The 16420-nt window shown below is 39.9% G+C and overlaps 1 non-coding gene across 1 annotated transcript; it reads right to left on the bottom strand.

The window, feature by feature from the left end:
- Positions 1-15611: 15611 nt before the first annotated feature.
- On the bottom strand, positions 15612-15715 carry LOC123575036 (small nucleolar RNA U13). Its single transcript, XR_006700205.2, has one exon. It is a non-coding gene; the product is annotated as a small nucleolar RNA U13 (small nucleolar RNA).
- Positions 15716-16420: the final 705 nt, after the last annotated feature.

Below are 16420 nucleotides of genomic sequence, written 5' to 3'. Positions count from 1 at the left end.
GGGTTTCTTAATGTTGGTCAGGCTGGTCTTGAACTCTGACATCAGGTGATCCACCCACCTCAGCCTCCCAAAGTGCTGGGATTACAGACATGAGCCACCACACCCGGCCAGCCTTTTTTGTTCTATACCACAATGCCTCATGTACACACTGAGAAAGGCACCAATTTTTTCAGCTTAACCATTTATTTTAGATTAAAAAATTAGCTGTCTTTAGAGAAATCACACACTTTTGCTGCCAGATAAAGGATTTCGGATTAGGGTTGTAGATTCTTCCTATAATTAATGGTAAGCAGCCATGAAAGTAATCCTGTGCCTGAAGCCTTAAGAATCGTTAAAGTCAGCCTCAGGGAAATTAGGCTGCAGCCTCACAACAGTCAGAAAGAAGGAATTTAACAAGTTCAACTCCCTTCCTTCTTTGCTCATCCTTTATTTACTTGTAGATCAGGGTTCTAGAGATGATAAGGTGGGTTTATGAGCACCAGGTGCTTCTGCTTGGCATTCCCCTAGCCCGGTGTGCAGACAGAGGAAGCAGCATAAAAATAGTAAACACGCTTGTATCAGTACAGCACGTTAATGCTTATGAAGTACTTTCTACATTCTATATCTCAGCTCACAACAGGGAGAGCTGGTCCTATTAGCCCCATTTTTTCTCAAAAGAAAGGACAGCAGGTTGGTTTTGGGAGCTCACCACCAGCAGGTGGCAGGAATTGAGTCTACATTTGCCACCCCAAATTGGTGGGAGTGAGAGGTGAAGCCAGCTGGACTTCCCCGGTCGGATGGGGACTTGGAGAACTTTTTTGTCTTACAAGAGGATTGTAAAACACACCAATCAGTACACTGTAGCTAGCTAGAGGTTTGTAAAATGCACCAATCATTGCTCTGTAAAAATGCATCAATCGGCACTCTGTAGCTAGCTAGAGATCTGTAAAATGGACCAATCAGCAGGACATGAACGGGGACAAATAAGGAAACAAAAGCTGTCCCCCTCCCCCCGGCTCCCCCCCCCCCCCCCCCCACGCCCGCCCCAGCACACTGTGGAAGCTTTGTTCTTTTGCTCTTCACAATAAATCTTGCTGCTGCTCACTCTTTGGGTCCCTGCCACCTTTAAGAGCTGTAACACTCCCCATGAAGGTCCACAGCTTCATTCTTGAAGTCAGCCAGACCACGAACCCACCGGAAGGAACCAACTCTGGACACAGGAGCACCAAGGAGGAAGGGAGAGAGGTAGAGGGGGTTTAGCACTTCCATAAACTGCAGTGCCCCCTCCAAGGAGCCTCTGAAATAGTTGACACTCGTGAGCAGCAAAGCCAACAACTTAAACCCCATTAAAAGCCTCAACTGGGCTTCCTTAAATGTTGCCTTGGAGAAATGCTGTAACCACCACTTGCACTGGCCCTTTTTCGTTCATCCCTCCCTCTAGCGGTGGGTGGTGAATTTAGGAACAGGTCGGTATTATGAATGACTCTAGAACCTTTATGATTATTTCAACCTCTCAACTACTTTCTGGACTAGGTGACTTTTCAAGATGAAAATATTGCTAGCTAAGGCTGTGGTTCCATGATTCCTTACTTTGCTGGCTACTAGAGGTATTCCAAACATTGAGAAGCCAAGTAATGTTAAAATCTGATGTAGGGAAGCAAAAAAGAAAGTGGGGCGACTTGGGAAGATAAACTGGCTTTTGGTTCGCAAGATATTAATAAGCTATAGGTAAATGCTTAATGATTAGGATTTGAAGAACTTTTCTTCTTCATTTTAGAGAGGACCCTCTGTTCATTTTGGTAGGAGAGAAGTGGGTTAACTATATGGTCGTGGAAAAAAACAATATCTTCCTCTGTTACTGGGCTGTGGAAGATTTCCCAGCAAGCAGCTTCAATGTAATTCAACACAATGAGAAATTGTTGTTCAAGTAATTCACATGAAGCATCTTTTGCCAGCTACAATTTCGTTCACAGGCAAATACAAAGTTGAAAAATAAATGCAAAGAATGATTTCTGATTGTCACTGGGATGGAAAATAGATGCTTAGATTCTCACCCTGTGGATTTTTTTTTTTCTGAAAATGCACCAATCATATATTTTGTCCAACCAAGGATAGAATTGGGGCTAGGCCAACTTCTTTGGCTTGAAACTAATATTTGGGCTGAGTTGAAGCTTATTTTCTTTTTCTCAGAGTTTTTCTCTCCCCACCCCCATTTTCCAATTAGCCTGATCCATATGCCTTTCTACCAAATAGCCTCTGTTTGCTACTTACTATGTTCATAGTTTCATGTTGTAAATTATATCTCTTAATTTGAACGTGCCCTAAAGCTCAGCAAAGAAGTGAAAAGGATAAACATCAATGTAGATACAATTCTAAAAAATGGTGAATTCAAGTGGAGAAACAGAAGAAAGAAAGAAGAAAATTAATGGAAATAGAAAGAATCGATATGACAAAACCAGGGTTTTAGGAATGTGTTATATTTACGGAAAATGAGTTTTGAGGTAAAGGAGAAAGAAGAGAGATAATAAATATTTCCCAATATTAGTACATTTGGGGAGATCATCATTTGCTACTTCTGTTGATATTCATATAAATATAATTTGTTTATCCACATAGACTGTTAGCTTCTTAAGGGTATAGAAAGTGTTTTACTTTAAAAATAAAGGATCGGCCACATTCACGCCTGTAATCCCAGCACTTTGGGAGGCCAAGGCAGTTGGATCACCTGAGGTCAGGAGTTCAAGACCAGCCTGGCCAACATAGCAAAAACCCATCTACTAAAAATACAAAATTTAGCTGGGCGTGGTGGTGAGCATCTGTAATCCCAGCTACTTGGGAGGCTGAGGCAGGAGAATTGCTTGAACCTGGGAGGCAGAGGTTGCAGTGAGCCGAGATAGTGCCATTGCACTCCAGCCTGGGTGACAGAGTGAGACTCCATCTCAAAATAATAATAATAATAATAATAACAATAATAACGAGGATCATGTATTCTCCTCAGTGCCCATCAGGCCTTGTGCCAAGAAGCTTAATACCTCTGATTAGGACAGAAGAGACCCAGAAAGTGTCAATGTTTATAGAAAACTTCCTTCCAGGCATTCTCCCCAGGGACCCTCCTCTCCATCCTCTGTGCAACTACACACACACCTTTCTTGCAGCAAAATTTGTCCCCACGAGCCCCTTTCCCGGACACAATGTCTCATCCTCTCTCTCGGAGGAGGGCTTTCCCAGCTTTGCTCCTCGTCTCTGAAAAATGCACACAAACCTTGATATTTGGAGAGTGGGTACTGCTACGGTAGGCAAATGACATGAGCCAGCACTGGAAACCAGGTGAAGGCCCAACAGCATTTCCACAATGGAAGCATGAGGGATAGCGATTATCATGAGTTCGTGAGTTCCAAGCTCAGCAGAAAGTGGTCACAGCTGTCTGCCCTCCTGAGGGGTAGTGGGTGCCAGGCCTGGGTACCTCAAGTGGGCATGGTGCAATCAGTGCATTAACCCTTGGACTGATCAAAGAGAAAGAAGAGTTTCTGGAGAACATACAAGGAGGTCATGAAAAAAAAATCTCCAGGATGTAGGATGCCACTACAGAGAAAGAAAACTTAAATTAAGAGCATGGGTTATAGAGACATCATATACCAATGGGAGAAAGATAAAAAACCTCTGCTCAGCATACATTTGTTTCCTGCACCCTAGCTTCCTTATGCTGCCTCCTTGCCATTTCTCCAGACATACTTCTCTCCCATACTACAGCAAGTAGGAGGGTTGAGGAGTGAACAAACAGAACGAGAAGTCTGTCCAACCTTTGATGACCTGTTATGGGCAGAACTGTATCTCCCCCAGAATTCATACGTTTCAAACCCAACCCCCACTACCACAGAATGTGACTCTATTTGGAGACAGGGCCTTTAAAGAGGTAACCAAGGTGAAACAAGCTCATATGGCTCCAATCCAATAGGACTGTATCCTTATTAGAAGAGATGAGGACATAGATACACATAGAGAGATGACCACGTAAGGACACAGGTGGAAGGCACTTATCTGCAAGCCAAGGGGAGAGGCCTCAAAAGAAACCAAACCTGCCAACACCTTGATCTTGGTCTTCTGGTCTTGAGAATGGTGAGAGAACACATTTCTGTTGTTTAGGCCTCCCAGTTCAGCAGCCAGAGCAGACTAATATATAACCGTAACCCTCTCCCAGCCCTTCACACACCTTATACGCCTTCTGTGCTTAATCACAGTTCCTTGAGCTCACCATGCAGTCTCCTCCTCTAAACACTTGCACAGGCTGTTCCCTCTGCTTGGAATGTCCTTCCCTCCCCCTTTCTTCAGCGGGCTCACACCTACTAATATCTTAAGATCCAGCTAGTGTCACCACCTCCAGGAAGTCCTCAGAGAATACTCTCTAACTGCCTTCTGACTCCCTCCCACCTGCTTCCCCTCCCCACCTGAGCCAGCCTCTGCACAACCTAGCGTGGATCCTATTGTGGAGAGCTCTCACTGTGCTTCTCCCTCATTAGCCTTTGGTTGGTGTCTTTCATTTCTATATTTTTGCCTCCTAAAAGAGCCAAGCTCAGAGTGGTCAGTAACTGTGAGGGAGAGAACAAACAAGTGAGGACACAAGAAGAAGAAACCCTTCCTCACTGGAGCTGCCCAATAGGTATGGGACAGGAGAAAATGGCAAGAAGAGCCCATAAACATTAGGAGGAAAGGAGAAAAGGGACATGGTATTGACGGTAGCTATAAGACTGCACCTAGCCAGGCAGGAGGTGAGAGCAAGAGGGATTGCCTAGAGCCTGACTACTCAAAGTGTCTCCCTGGGTAGCAGCACAGGTATTAAGTGGGAAGGAAGGAGAGACAGAGGGTGAGGGGGAGGAGGAGAGGGAGGGGGAGAGGGGGAGAGGGGAAGAGGAAGAGAGGGAGAGAGGGTGACAGGGAGACAGGGAGAGAGGGAGAGGGGGGAGAGAGAGAGAGAGAGGAGACTGTCAGCCCAGATATGCTGAATCAGAATTTAAAGTTTAACAAGCTCTGCAGGTGCACATCATGACTTGAGAAGAATTGGCTTGGAATGGTATCAAAAGAAACCTAGAGTTAGACAATTTTTGTATTTTAGTATTTATATTCATTGCCCTTTTTTATTGTATTTGGGGCTTTAGAAAAAAGGACTAAGAGGAACAATTGTCTCTAAAGATGACGCTGGTTATTTTCATTCTCTGGGAATCCTCACACCGTGGAGTCCCGCAGGGAGGGAGCATAGACAACTAATAACATGCCCAGGGAACGGGGGAGTGGAAGAGAGGAAACCTGCCTTTTTATTTTGTGTCTGACTGTTGTTTTGGTGGCATATCTGAATCTCAGAATGAAAGTTGAGATGCTGAGCTTCTGGATCATGATGGTTGCCTGGATTTCCCCCTCCTAACTTCCTTTACCCAAGAAAAATCCAAAGAGGCTGACAGGACATAAAAGGGCTGAAAACCCAGGATTCCCAACTATGGATGGTCAGTTTCTCAGGGAAATTACTCCTCACACAGGACAGATGGGATGGCCAAGGAAGAGGAGTGCCTACTTCCTCTGTAGGAAGAAGAGAGGAAGGTTCTACAGAGAGGATGCTGGGTGGTTCCCCAACCAAAAATCCTGACGGTCACCTCCTGGCTGCCCAAGGATGGCATTCTCACCTTGCTGAATCTGTCTGTGCAATTGTAACTCCCAGAAAGGCGCAATGAGCCTCGGTGAAAGGGGTGGGTGGTTGCAGAGTATGCCCTGGGATATAAAGTAATGTAAGTGGGAATAAGGATGGGAAACTTTTAAAAAATTATCTACTGCTGGGTAACAACCCACCCCAGAACTTAGTGGCTTAAAACAATACGTATTTTGCTCAAGAAATCTGCAGTCAGTACAGGGCTTAGGAGGGAGAGCTGGACTCTACTGTCAGCTAGGATCATCTCATTTGGCACCTGGCACCTGGGCTACAAAGACAAACAGCTGAGGGTCAGAATAGCTGGGCCTCTTTGGACATCTGTTTGTGGGCTCATCCTGATCTCTCCAGCATGACAGCCTCAGGGCAGCCGGACTTAATGCATGCATGCTCCGGGCTCCCAGTGTACCTGCCTCAGAGAGGAGGCCATGTGACTTTCATAGAACGTGACTTTCATAGCCTCAGAAGTCAGCCGTGTTAGTTCTGCTGCGTCCTGTTCATGGAAGCAGTTACAAAATTCCATCTGGACTCAAGAGGAGAGAACACAGACTTCACCTCTTGGTGAAGGATGTTTGATGTCACTTTGTTAGAAGAACCAAGGAATGAGGTATATATTGCAGTGGCCATCTTTGGAAAATACAATCTGCCAGATACATTGAGAGCTCTGTGTCTTGGAATCAGAGCTTCCCATGCACTGTTTCAGGCCACAAAAAGACTATGGAATGTTTCAGAGTATTTAGTAATGAATTCATCTTTCATTTACAAAGAAACAGGGAAGCAAGAGGAATTCATGTCATGGTGTAACGGTACACATTGCTAGCTAGGCACCATAGCTTGCTCTCCAGTTAAACATTTAAGAGGAAGATTCTGGCAGATCCAGAGTACAAACAATTTGGACAGCGATTTCCTTGTTGGAGAGGGAGTAAGTGCATATGTGTTGGGGGATGGTATAAAGATACATTGAGTCTATGAAAAATATTCTGTAACATATAGCAGGAGACTCGCTAGACCAATGAGGCAGAGAAAAATCATGCCTGTTTAAGGAAAAGCTAACTGCATAAAACAGAAAAAAGATTTAATCTTGCTTTTTCTGTGTTCTTAATACTAGGCAGTATGTGCTTTCTGAAGTAAGAATGAAATTGATGAAAAAGATGACACTTGAGATTCTGAGATTGAAAGGGAAACTGACATGTAAGAATTGAATTCAGGTAAACTAAAAATAAAATTGTGGAATCAAAATTCAATTCTGATGAAGTGAAGACCAGAATTGAAATTACAAAGAGCCAAATAAATAATATAGAAAACAAGATAGAGAAGTTTTCTATCGATGCAGAGAAAAGAAACAAAAAATGATGACAGAAAAGATAGGTAATTTGGTCGATCAAAAATAAGACTTACTCTATGGATAAGAAGGACCCAAGGCAAATATAACCAGAACAAATGACGTTGCTTTAACATGGAGAAAAATGGAAGAAAAACTTGAGCTAGAAAAAAAAAAATGTACAACTTAAAATACTGCACCATGTTCAGGGCAAAATTAAAGATGTACTCAGACATAATCTAGCAAATTTGTTCAAATGGAAAAGATTTTAAAATATTCTACAAACATCCAGACAAAACAAATGTTACTTATGATAAAAATGAGAATAGGCTGAATTAAGGGTACAGCACGAGACTAGATGCCACATGAGAAACGAATAAAGTCTGAATGGTACTAGAAAGTGCTTATGACTCAAACTGAAATGTTAATTTGCAAAGAAAACAAAAAGAGATTCTTAGATATTCTAGTCAAGGGTTCAAAAAAGATACCACCCATGCACTTTTCTTGAAAAAATTAAAGAAACGTTCCAGTGAAACAACATGTTAAAGACAAAAACTCAATAGCAAAAAATGAGTTCAAAAGAATTGTGATAACCCAGCTAACCATACTAAATTAAGTTTAAAAAATGTCGTAAATAAAGTACAGTTGGAAATTTTTCTTGAGATAGAATAAAAGTGATAAATAGGTCCATAATTCTAAATGTCATTGGCGAGAATGGAGGAAAAGGAGTGTATGCGGGAAAGAAGAGTATGAAATTCTTCATCTTGTAAAGAGTCAAAAGTTATATCATTCATGAATTTGATGATTAGAGAATGTATGCATTCAAGTGTGATCTTAAAAAACAGAATTTGGGCTAGGCGCAGTGGTTCACACCTGTAATCCTAGCACTTTGGGAATGCCGAGGTGGGCAGATCACTTAAGGACCAGCCTGGCCAACATGGTGAAAACCTGTCTCTGCCAAAAATACAAAAAATTAGTTGATCGTGATGGCACACACCTGTAATCCCAGCTACTCGGGAGGCTGAGGCAGGAGAATCATTTGAACCAGGGAGGCAGAGGTTTCAGTGAACCTAGATTGCACCACTGCACTCCAACCTGAGTGACAGAGCAAGACTCCATCTCAAACAAACAAACAAAAACTGAATTTGAAGAAGTCAAAGAAAAATACATACTTATAGAAATGGGGAAAATAAAAACCAAGAAAAATGTTAATACATGTTGAGTATCCCTTATCTGAAATGGTTGGGGCCAGAAGTGTTTTGGATTTGGGACTTTTTCAAATTGGGGAATATTTGCAGAGTGTATGCCAGTTGACCATCTTTAATCTGAAATCCTGCAGTGAACACTTCCCTTGAGGGTCATGTTGGTGTTCAAAAACTTTCATATTTTGGAACATTTTGGATGTTTGAGTTAGGGATGCTTAACCTTTACCGGGGGGAAAAACCATATAATATAATGGAAAACATCACAGACTTTTGAGAGAGATACTTATTTTGGTTCACACACTTCCTAACTTTAGTCTTAGGAAAATTAACTTATCTACTTAAAATCTGAGTTTTCTTGTTGGTAAAACTGGAAAAAACGTACACTTCCTAGGGTACTTGTGGGGATGGATTATCTAAAGAACATTGTTCAGTGTTTGGCCCAATTATGATTTGATAAATGAGTAGTTGTAATTTGTTGCCATCATTGTTTTTTTCATTATCATTATAAAAGATTAAAAATACTTGCATCTCCCTGTGTGTCTTTTCCTCAGGGAAGCTGTCCTGGCTTTGTTTTATGAACGCACTCCTCAATTGTATCTGACATTTTTAAATTCTTTGATTTGTATCCTGTTCTAGATTTCTGATCAATTCCACAGATTTGATTTTTATAATGCTTCTTTCTTTACCCATGATTAATTGTGAGTTTTTACTCGTTTTCTTGCCTGCAACTGATTTCTGTGTCAGTGTTGAGACTCGGTTTCCCTGAGCCCTGTCTGAGCAAAATCACAGATACCCAGAATAATCACCCAGGATGGGAGGATAGCCAGTTATAATAATAAATTTAACTGATTTATCTTCCTATATTTAAAATACCAAGACTTCAGGATTGGGCTAAGAAAATCCAACTATGACCTGCTCACAAGAAACCTATCCAAAACAAGGAGACACATATAAATAAAAAATTAAAGAATGAAGATTTACTAGAAAAATACAAAGAAAAAATAAAGGTATTAATGTTAACTTTATTCAAGACCGGGTACATAGCCAAAAATATTCAATAGAGCAAAGTACACATAAAAATATAAAATCATCAGTGATACTTTATGCATTAAATATATAAATATATAAAACAAAGGTGTATAAGAAGAAATGGACAGAAAGCAATTGTTTTATGTGAGCCTTTTATGGAACTATTGCTCTTTGACAATAGGAAAAGACAAAATATGTAAGTTTTAAGTGATATGTATTATATATAATTAAAAGGTGTCTACAACAAAACCGATGAAAATAGAAAATATTTTCTAAAGATAAGCATAGAAAATGAACAAATTATTAAAAATAGAATTAGTAAAGTTAACATATGAATTCAAAAACTTTTTAACATAACTCTAGAGAATATATAAAGGTGAAGAGGAAAACTAAAATGTAAAAGTAGAAGACAAATATAAAAATAAACAGGAGAATTTTTACAAATACAAAAATATTCGTTAAAGCACAGTAGTGTTCATAACTTTGAAAAGTTGAATTAAACAGATATTTTCATGGCATAGTTTACCTAACCTTAAGAAAAAGGGTCATGAACTTTTAGAAGACATTCTGGAGATATACATGTATATGTATGTATTGTATTACTTCCAAAGATGTTTCATTTTCTGAAAATTTTACCAGTGATAACTTTCAGAATTTCAGAAAGACAGATAATACCATGTTATCTGATTTTTCTAGATATAAAAACAAAAGCTGAGTGTATAAAGATTCATTTTATGAAGTCAGCATAACACTGATCTAAAATCGACAATAGCACAATCAAAAGAAAATAAATGCTATCATGATTTTGCAATGACATGTTAAAATATTGTGATGACATGATGAATAAATGTGCCAATCAAAAGATGTTATTTTTCTTATATGACATTGTGATTCTTAAATTTATATTAACAACAAGCAAAAAACTAAGAATGTATTGAAAAAGGAGAATCAGAGCATTTCAATTGTGTAGGCACATCCTACTAGGTATTAAAATATATCATAAGCAACTGCAACCAAAGCAGTATGGTACTAGCTCAGCAGCTGGTAGGCAGATTGATAGAACAGAGCAATGAACCCTGAAATAGATTCTAGTATGTATTCCAGCTTAAAGTAAGGGCAACAAAAATGAGAAAGGCAGAGATTATTTCTCAAATGGTTAGGAAAATTGATTAACTCAAGTTATAGCTTTACTATCCAGCAGCCCAAGACAAAAACAACAATAACAGCAGATGGATTAAAGAACCCACACATAGACAAAAACATAAATAAATAACAAACTTCTGGAAAGGGAACGATATTCTAAGCATAAAAGCAATGTAAGTAATTACAAAGGAAAAGTTAGATAGAGCTTACTGTTAACACAGTTGAAAGTCCTTTACATCAAGGAACATGTTCACAATAATCAAATTACAAATTAGAAGAAGTAGTTGTAGTAACAGAGCAGAAAGATAATACTGAAAGAGTACATGAAGTACTCTTACAAATCAATTAACAAAATACTCCAAAAGACATGGGCAGAGTATTCTCACAGAAAACTTAAATACAAAATATAATTATCAGAAAAAAATGTTCACACACCTAATCAAATACTAATTAAAACAGTTACAAGATACATTTTATTCACTCATTAAAATAGTAAAACGTTTTTTAAAGAAAATTTTCTGTGCTGGTGGAAGTTTGAAAAGACTCCCTAAAATAAATTGCTGGCAGAAGTATAAGTCCGCACAAACTCTGTGAAAATTTATTTGGTACTATCTATATAGGTGTCAGAGGTGTTTGAACCGGAGCAACTCCGTATTGAATAGGGGCTTGGTAAAAAAAATGCAAAGACCTGTTGGGCTGCATTCCCGGTAAGTTAAGCCATTCTTAGTCACAGGATGAGATAGGAGGTCAGCACAAGATACATAAAGACCTTGCTGATAAAACAGTTTGCACTCAAGAAGATGGTGACAAAAGTGACCTCTGGTGGTCCTCACTGCCACACTCCCACCAGTGCTATAACAGTTTACAAATGCCATGGCAACATCAGGAAGTTACCTTGTATGGTCTAAAAAGGGGTGGCATGAATAATCCACCCCTTGTTTAGCATATCATCAAGAAATAACCATAAAAATGGGCAACTAGAGCCAGGGACTGCTCTGTCTATGGAGTAGCCATTCATTCATTCCTTTAGTTTCTTAATAATACACTTGCTTTCACTTTACGGACTCACCTTGACTTCCTTCTTGCATGAGATCCAAGAACCTTCTCTTGGGGTCTGGATCGGGACCCCTTTCAGGTAATGGAGGTACTCAAATTATCATTTCCTTTGACTCAGTAATTTCCCTTCAATGAATTTAATCTAAGAAAATAATCAGACACATGAACAAAAGTAAGTATAATGCTTTGCTTATTGTTCAATACTTATTGAATAATTGTTTATAATACTGAAAAATTTGAAAAACATGTTCATTAGTGGGAGGCTGGCAAAATTACCTTTTTAAGAAAAGACAGTATACAGTCATTTAAAAAATCTTTTCTAAAACTTTTTGAAAGAAATGCTCTTAGTAAAATAAGTGACAAAAGGAGAATTTTGAATTATATGTAGGGTAGGATCCAGTTTTTGTTATGCACACAGACACATATTTAGGACAATGGGTTCTGGGGTTAGAATCAAAGTACCTGGATTTGAATCACAACTCACCACCTACTAGTTTAAGAGCATGAATAATTTACATAACCTCACTAAGCCTCTGTTTACCCATCTTTAAAATGGTAATCATGAACCTGTCTCAGCTTGCTATTGTGAGGACTAAAGAGTTATTCAGTGTTAGGTGCCTAGTATACAGCCTGGCTCATACATGGCAAATTTTACATCCACATACATTGAGTTATCATTTGTGTGTGTGTGTGTGTGTGTGTGTGTGTATATATATATATGAGAATTACAATTTATAAAATTTTCCTTAGTATTAAAAAATGTATGCACATTTTATAATGCATTTTGGCCTAGGCTAATGGGCAGCCTTCAACAAATATCTCATGCACTCTGCCACAGCTCAAAGGCATAAAATGAAACCTTGGCTGCTGTAAAAATCAAAATCCACCCTGCTAAACTTACACTGAATAAGAGATCAGATATGTGCCCCCTGTGCTCACTGCTTTCTAGGTCTTTTCTCTGTAAGTAAATGTTCTCCCATTTCCTTGTCCGGAGCCGTCCTGCTAAGTATAATGGTAGCAAGGGTATCTATGACACAACCCCCAAGGTGGTGGCCACCCCCATTATCCCCCATCCTGTGGATGGAAGCTAAACTTATGGCCAGTGCAACACTTGTGGAGTTCCAGATCCCTTGAACAAATGATCAGCAAATCTGGAGTTATCAGTTAAGGAGGATATAATTTTAAAATGTAGGAAAACCAAGACTTCTAGAAGGAAATATACCAAGTTGAGACAGAGGAAAAAACAGTGCTTCTGTCCTTTCAATGTTCATATCGAAGAGAATGTACAGAGGCTGCATCATTCTTGCTTTGTATTCCTATATTTAAATGTGTTGAAAGAAAATTGTAGAGACAGATATGGAACTGATGGTAGAAGAAATACAAACAAAAGGAAATACCAGGTTCTTCAAAACTGAATCACGAAACAGAAAAAAGTCTTCGCTTTTCACAAGAAGTGAAGCCAGGCCTTCCTTGTAATAGAAGATTAACATGCCACCATCCTGAACAATTATTCCTCAGGGGCAAAATCTCTTCCATGCATTTCCCAGGGGCCAAGAAGTCATCTGGGATAGAGTTTGAACTTGGGAATTGGTGAGATAAGGGCCACAACAAGATGTTGGAACAAAGACCAAGTATTGAGTCTTGAACGTTAGTGTGATGTGAAGCCAAGCACAAAGGCAGATTAATATCAGGGCTGGAACTATGAAGTAGATAAGGTTCAAGCTGAGGTCATTTGTTGTACTAATATATTAGAAAGTCTTAGAGGTTGATAAAACCTCATTCTCTGAGAAGAGTCAGGTACAGCAATTTAATTATGTTAATAATATTAGGGAAAAAACCCAATGTGAACTCACAGCATTAAAAAGCAGTATTTTTTCCTAGCTATGTGTTTCAACAGCAGTAACAATTTGGTACCGCCTATGATATGGACAGGAGGCAAGGAAATTAAATACTGGGTAAAGAGGGCAGTTCCCTGGCAAAGGCCCCACCCTCGAGCCTGGAAACCCACGGCCCTAAATGAGAACAGGGATTCATGTTTTCATCCCCAAATGTTGCCTTTTAGCCTACCACGCCCCCTATCCTGTACCCATATAAATCCCAAACTCCAGGATCCACAAGCAAAGAGCAAAGGAGCAGAAGAGCTGCACAACAGATGAGAGAAGAGAAGGAGCATCTGAACATCAAGAGGAGTTCAGCTGGGGACAGTTGGAGAGAAGATCGGCTGCTGGATGGCTGAACTCCAGGGGAAGATAATTCTTTCCACTCCATCCCCTCTCCAGCTCCCCATCCATCCTGCTGAGACCCACTCCCATCTGGCAATACAATTTCCCACATTTACCATCCTTAAATTTGTCTGTGTGACCTGATTCTTCCTGGATGCCAGAAGAGGATCCAGGTACCAAGAGGGCACTGAGCTGGTTAACACTTAAGCCATCTGTGGATGGCAGAGCTAAAAAGAGAACTGTAACACACCCAGTGGGGCTTTGGGAGTCACAGGCACCCACCCCTAGATGCCACTGTGGTGCCGAAGCCCAAAAGAGCTTACCCTGGCTCCTGCACCTGCCCAACTGCATGCTCCCCCTCCTATAAGGGGTTTGAGCCATGATAGTGGCCGAACACACAAGCCACACCCCTGTCACACATCCTGCAAGGGGGGTCAGAGAACTCTCCCATTTCAGTAGCATTTTGGTCACTGCCTATGCTCACATGAACTCCTAAACGCCCAGATTTGGGTCTCTATCTCTCACCCTCACTAGAAGGAACTAGCACCCCTGGATCACACATACACAAAGAGTAACATGAACCTAGAGTACCCTATTCTTTCCAGATAGGAAAGATAGTTTCAAAAATGCCAGAGACAGTGCTGAAAGGACAAAGGAGCCAGCTTCAAGGTCTCCTGCTGGCCAAGTTATAATTTGAGAACTGAAATATGATGAGTTTGTGAAAGGCCAACATTTTATAATGATATTCAGAGAAAAGTTAATATATATTAAAGGTAATTAGGATGAACATAGAAATTTGGCTATCATGGGATATGTTTAATTTTTTATTAATTTTAATGAGGAAGTTAATATAAATTAGTTTTTTTATTTCTTCTATTAACTCTATTTGATTTTAAAATATAGACATAAACCTCATGTCAAACTGCATAACTAGAGAAGAGGTAGTACAGGAAACAGAGTTAGGCAAACTACCCAGGGAAAATATACAGAAACTCTACCAAGAACAGGAGGGCCTTCTAAGCACCAGTGATCACACACAAGAACTAGAAAAAGATCAAAACTGTGTTCCAAGATGATGAAGTCAACAAATATCTTAAGAAGGAGAATGCATTGTACTACCCTGGTTCTACCTGTCCTGAGAGATGAAACCTCTGGATAGTCTCACTCAGGATGAGACACTAATGAGGCAGCCACACATTTTTAATAACACCAATAGACCAGGCCCAGTTATCACAATGACAGGACAATGGGCTATGTTACGGTAGCCAAGACAGACATCAATGTTTGATAGGGAAATTCCAGGCTACTAAAAACTAAAATCCAGGGGGAAAATGTAGACTTATTTTTTTTTAATTGATGTGAAAAGTCAAGATTAACTTAAGAAGAAAGTAGCAGCCTGATGTCCATGGTTTGGATTTAGATAATCTTCAGAGAAATAATCTGGCCTCCTGCCCTAACTAAGAATCAATGGTTCAACCAGATCCTACGGCCTTGGCTGTCTAAGTTGATATTCCTTTTCTTTCTGGTCTGGAATACTATAACCTTGAGATTTTTGATTAAGTACTGCTATAATCTTAGGTAGTATAGGCATAGTATAAAAAATTAAGAAATGGGGAAGAAAGCAAGACGTTGACATTTTGGGAATAGACATAGGTATTAGTAACATTTTTCATGATCATTGTATTTGTGTATGTTTTGTGGTTTGATATATTTGAAGTGCTTAAAGGGATGGCATGGAAAACAGGGACTAAAAATTGTCCTTTAAAACAAATGACACAGAAGAATTTTTATTGAATCTTTCGAGATTAGTTTCTATTGCATTGATAGCAGAACAGACTGTAGTGGGTTGAGGAGCAGATGGAAATGGTTAAGACTAGGGTGAGACAAGAGCCTTGGGGCTAAATATAAGGGGAGGAGGGTGCCAAAAATGAACTAATCAAGATAAATAATTTTTTTCTTTTTCATATCAGACAGATAATGCATCTACTTCATAAAAAGATTTGAGGGAGACACATCTCACGCATTGGCATGAAAACCCAATCATCATACTTATAAACTGCAAAAGGAGCAAGGTTGATATTTTAAGGCACTGTTTTTTAAGAGTCAAAATTAATGTAAAGAAGTCTATGATAAACAAAATGTCCATATTACATACTGGCGGGATGAAAACTAAGAGTGTGGGTGCCCATAATAGGTCCTTTTAAAAGCTGTCTGTGTGCAAGAAAGAAGGGAGCTTGGGCTGGAAGGAAAGCAAAAGTCCACGGAGGTGGGTTGGCTTGCTTTCAGCTTTCAAGAATGGAGAACCTTGAACATATGCCAATGCTTAGGTGATGGCCTAAGTCCAATCCTTTCTCATCCAGTCGTAATTATGGGGAGGCAGAGGAATTTGGGCCCTCCGGTTGGAGATACAGGACAAACGAATTCTTCCTGAGTGCATGGTATTGGGGTCGGGGAGGAGAAAAGCTTTCATGGGACAGTGGGATGTCTTGCCTCAAATGACAAGTAGTTCTATCCTCCTGAGAACACACAGGCTTTCTTATCCCTTTTTCCAGTTTGTATTGATTTGATGAGCCTCTTTGCCCACATCCTGCTTATAGGTCTGCCCAGGCTCACTTCTCTTTTCTTTCAGCTTCTTTCACTTTGCCAGGACACCATTGTGAGGGTTGGATTGGGGAGAGAAACTCCACACCTTGTTACTTAAAGTGCAGTTGGGGACCATGCCAGCTGGCAGCTTGTGTCTTGTCTCAGATCCTGCCTCATTGAGAAGCACCAC

This window comes from Macaca fascicularis, chromosome 7, assembly GCF_037993035.2.
Source record: "Macaca fascicularis isolate 582-1 chromosome 7, T2T-MFA8v1.1".
NCBI classification, from domain to species: domain Eukaryota; kingdom Metazoa; phylum Chordata; class Mammalia; order Primates; family Cercopithecidae; genus Macaca; species Macaca fascicularis.
This window is presented reverse-complemented; position numbering and strand designations above follow the sequence as displayed.